Here is a 5,240-nt window from a genome sequence, read left to right as displayed (position 1 = left end):
AAAATAAAACAAATTACACGGTCTGGACATTACTTAAACGCTTCTCAGTACACAGAAAAATGTATGTGTTACGTAATTACAACGAGAATTTCAGGACTTTTCCAACACAGGTGTTGGAAGAGGATTGGATTTGGAAGGTCCAGGTTTCAAGGAGAGTTCACAGTTCAGCTGAATCGCAAGGGAGCAGCAGTGAGAACTTCCTGGGTTTCACAGACTAAACTCCGAGTGAGAACCAACGGGGTGGAGTTTAGAAATCACAATCTGTGTTCTATTGGCCAGTAGGTTTACGCGAAGCTCATCAGCAAACAAATAGAATTTAGGAAACTCTAAAGTTAAGTTCCCTGGTGGTCTAGTGGTTAGGATTCGGCGCTCTCACCGCCGCGGCCCGGGTTCGATTCCCGGTCAGGGAAACACTGAGTCCTTTTCTTTTTCTCTCTCTTTTTCCCCAGAAGTTACGTTCTTTTCTGTTCCATTCTGTTATCTTTTCTGTTCCATTCTGTTAGTGTTGCTGTTGTAGTTTTTCTCCAACATCAAATTCTATTTGTTTCAAAATTTTATGTAATTCAAACTATGCCATACATATTTACAGATAATATTGTTTACAATAAAATAAATTATAAGGTTGTTGTTGTTGTTGTTATGTGCCGTCGAGTCAAACCCGACTCATAGCGACCCCTCCTTGGGTTTCCGAGGCAGTATCACTACGGAAGTAGGATTGCCCAACCTTCCTTCCGAGGAGTGGCTGCTGGGTTTGAACCGCCAGCTGTCTGGTTAGCAGGCAAGTGTCTTAGCCACTATGCTACCAGAGCTTCCAAAATTATAAGGTACTCAATATAAATCCATAAACTTGTCAAATCAACTCTAAAATTGCATTTTCTAGGTTTTGAAAATAGTTTGGAAGTTACAAGCACTGAATTTTTTTAAACTTTGTTTAATCTTAAGCATTGTTTTACTAATAAAATCATTTTAGGAAAGAAATTACACCTCATTTTTTTATCATGCTTAGAATAAATTCCTATTTTTTCTATATATTCAGAGTTTGTGCTTTGTAGCTTATTTGGTATTTTGGAAGTTGTCTCTATTCTATTGTCTTTTACAGACCTAAAAAGATCTTTTTTGATATATGTGATTGAATAATTATTAAGTAGCTGGTTTACTGTTGTTTTTTTTTCTTTTATTAACACATTTTATTAATTATTGTGTCTTTTAAGTTTGGAATTATCTCTAAAATATTCACAAAAATATGGTAAATTTATTGCATTTAGAATTTCAATTTTCAATATGTAAATCATAACTAAAAAACCCAATCCCGTTGCAGTCCAGTTGATTCTGACTCACAATGGCCCTATGTACAGGCTCCTCAAAACTGCATTTGAGTATTAATAGGAGTTCTTAAATTCAGGGCAAAGTAGGACTCTGGGAATTCACCAAAAGGAAATACGGATATATTAGAGTCAAAGAGAAGAAAAAAGTTCTACATAGACATTAACTTTTTTAATCTTGAAATTTTAAAACCATTCTAAACTTTGACACTTTTAAACCTGTTGGGGTTTTTGTTTATTTTTAAATTTTAAATTTCACAACAGCATAAAAATGGACTAAAACTTGATTACCACTAAAATGAGTTTCTTTTGCTTTCCTTTTTGCTGTGCTCAAACTGATTTGGAAGAGGAGAATAATGAGTTTTTATTAAGGGTCCAAGAAGCACATGATGATAGATGATTTGGGGCTTGAGAAAAGATATAATTCTAATTCTTAAGGAGCATTCACTTCATTGGATAATTAAGACAGAAATTGTTTTTATTATTACCATAAACAAAAATAAAAGGCATAATTCATTGAGTATTTGCTGTGTCAAGCACCTCAAATAATCACAATATGTGGTAAAGGAAGAGAGAGGGAAGTAAGTGCTGGAATAAAAGTAAATCTTGAACATTGGATCCTAAACTAAAAGCAACAGCTAATAAGACCTGGTAAACCTGAGAAGAGGGGAATGGGTATTTCATCCGAGGGGATCCGTGCTGACTAATGATTGAAGATTTCTAGGGGCAAAATATTGAAGGATGTGGGAAGCATCAAAAGAAGATGGAAGGAGTACACAGCATCACTGTACCAAAGAGAATCGGTCAATATTCAATCATTTCAGGAGGTAGTATATGATAAAAAACAAATGGAATTGAAGGAAGACTCCAAGCTGCACTGAAGGCACTGGTGAAAAACAAGGCTCCAGGAACTAATGGAATACCAACTGAGATGCTTCAACAAATGGATGTAACACTGCAAGCTCGCACTTATATATGCCAAGAAATTTGGAAGACAGCTACCTGTCCAACTGACTGGAAGAGATCCATCCATATTGTGCTCATTCCAAAGAGAGGAGATCCAACAGAATGTGGAACTTACCAAAAAATATCATTAATATCACATACAAGTAAAATTTTGCTGAAAATAATTTAAAAATGATTGCAGCAGTACATTGACAGGGAATTACAAGAAATTCAAGCCGGATTCAGAAAAGGGCATGGAACGAGAGATATCATTGCTAATGTCAGATGCATCTTGGCTGAAAGCAAAGAAAATCAGAAAGATGGTTAGCTGTGTTTTTTTGACTATGTGAAGGCATTCAACTGTGTGGGTCAGAACAAAATGACAGATAATATTGTGAAAAAATAGGAATTCTAGAGTAGTTAATAATGGTCATGAGGAATCTGTGCATAGATCAAGAGGCAGTCATTTGAACAGAACCAGGGGACCCAGCGTGGTTTAAAATCAGGAAAGGTGTGTATCAGGGCTGTAGCCATATTTCTTCAATCTGTATGCTGAGCAATAATCTTAGAAGCTGGACTATATGAAGAAGAATGTAGTATCAGGATTGGAGGAAGAGTTATTAACAACCTGCCACATGCAGATAACACAACCTTGCTTGCTGAAAGTGAAGAGGACACGAAGGACTTACTGATGGAATCAAGGACTACAACCTTTGGTTTGGATTATACTTAAACATAAAGAAAACAAAAGTCCTCACAACCGGACCAATAGCAGCATCACGATTAATGAGGAAAATATTGAAGTTGTCAAAGATTTCTTATTACTTGGATCCACAATCAATACTCATGAAAGCAGAACTCAAGAAATCAAATGATGTATTCCATTGGGCAAATTTGCTGCAAAAGACCTCTTTAAAGCATTAAAAAGCAAAGAGGAAGATCCAAGGCATGCATTTTCAATCACCTCATACGTATGCAAAAGCTGGATAATGAACAAGGAAGACCAAAAAAGAAGTGATGCATTTGAATTATGATGTTGGCAAAGAGTATTGAATATACCATGGACTGCCAGAAGAACCAACAAACATGTCTTGGAAAAAGTATGGCCAGAATGCTTCTTAGAATTGAAGATGGCTTGATTTCATCTCGTGTACTTTGGATATGTTTTCAGGAGGGACCAAACCCTGGAAAAGGACATCATGCTTGGTAAAGACAGGGTTAGCATAAAAGACCTTCAAGGAGATGGATTGCCACAGTGGCTACAATAATGGGCACAAACATAGCAATGATTGTGAGGATGGTGCAGGACTGGGTAGTGCTTTGGTCTGTTGTACATAGGGTGGCTATGATCCCAGACCAACTTGATGGCACCTAACAACAACAACATTTTGGTACAATTGAGGTGATCTAGAAAATAATAGGGAGACTGAGGTGGGGAAAGAGATTGGGGAGAGAAGATAAATTCTCTTTGATCATTACAGAGGCAGCATAGTCATTGGAAATCCAGGAATGGAACTTTGGTGATGAGAGTTGAACATATAGACTTTGGAGCCAAGGATGGAAGGTAGGAGAGAAGGGGTACTCTCTACTTAGTGGACACTGAGTTTCCATGAGTGGTAGAATAATTTGGAAAAGGATAGTGGTGATAGTTGCACATGATGAACATAATCATTGTCACTGTCCATGTAAAAAATGTTGAATTAGCAAACGTTTTGTTAGATGCATTTTCACCAAAATAAAAAAGTATATCAGCTCAGTATATTGTAGTAAAAGTCATACAATGAAATATTACAGAGTGGTGGAAATTAATGAACTACTGCTCCTCTTGTTAACATTCTAAATACCAAAAAGTCAATATTGAATTAGCAGAGCAAGTCAGAAACAGTATGATCCCATTCTTATGTAAAGTTTTAAAGTGCTAAATTAAAAATGGTGTTTATTGATATATGTGGTTGTTAGGTGCCACTGAGTCAGTTCCAGCCCATAGTGACCCTATGGACAATACAGTGAAACACTGCATGGTCTTATGCCAGCCTCATAATCATCGCTATCTTTGAGCCCATTGTTGCAGCTGCTGTGTCAGTCCATCTAACTGAGGGTCTTCCTCTTTCTCTCTGACCTTCTACTTTACCAAATGATATATATATATATATAATTTGCATGTATACATAGATGGTAAAGTGTAAATAAAAGTGAGAGGGGAATACAGAAAATGGAGAAAGCATTTGGAAAGAAACACACAAGTAGCTTCTGAAATACTAGTAGTGCTAGCTGGGTGGTGAGGACACATGTGTTGGTTTTAATTTGATTGTTTATGCAATTCCTCTCTAAGGCCCCAGAAATCTCTAGGTGGTGCAAGTTGTTAAGCACTTGAAGCTTGCAGGTTAAGGGTTCAAATGCTAACCATTCTCAGAGGCTTCTCAGAAGACAGCCTTGAAACTCTATGGAGCACTTCCACTCCTCATACATGGAGTGGCCACGAGTGTAATCAATTCCATGGCAACTAACAACTTAACTCATACATATATTATAGCATTCTAATGCATCAATTCAATATTTAATTTTACAAACTTTGAAAAGAATGAATAATGATAGTTAATCTAACTCTTTGGAATAATGGCATGCAAACAATATTCTGTTGAGCAAAATTTCATTCTCCTCTGTTGAGCAAAATTTCATTCTCCTCTGCTGCAATAGTTAATCAAGTGGAATGACAAATGTGAAAATATACCACAAGGTGGCATCCTAGTCCCATGTGCCTCATTTTGATCCCTGAAATCCAAGTGGCCCTGGTGGTGCAGTGGTTCAGCGCTCAGATGCAAACCTAAAGGTCAGCAGTTCCAAGCTCCCTGCTCTATGGAAGAAAGAAATGGCTGGCGGCTCTCGTAAAAATGACAGCTTTGGAAACCCTATCGCGCATTTCTACTCCGTCCAATAGGGTCACAATAAGTTTGGAATCTACTGAGCAGTGGG

The 5,240-nt window shown here is 37.2% G+C and overlaps 1 non-coding gene across 1 annotated transcript; it reads left to right on the top strand.

The window, feature by feature from the left end:
• The first annotated feature begins 338 nt into the window (after positions 1–338).
• Positions 339–410, top strand: TRNAE-CUC. The gene has a single exon. It is a non-coding gene; the product is annotated as a tRNA-Glu (tRNA).
• The last annotated feature ends 4,830 nt before the right edge of the window (positions 411–5,240 follow it).

The sequence above is a fragment of the Orycteropus afer genome, unplaced genomic scaffold (genome assembly GCF_000298275.1).
Source record: "Orycteropus afer afer isolate SDZICR_OR568_19922 unplaced genomic scaffold, OryAfe1.0 scaffold00167, whole genome shotgun sequence".
In the NCBI taxonomy this organism is placed as follows: domain Eukaryota; kingdom Metazoa; phylum Chordata; class Mammalia; order Tubulidentata; family Orycteropodidae; genus Orycteropus; species Orycteropus afer.
This window is presented reverse-complemented; position numbering and strand designations above follow the sequence as displayed.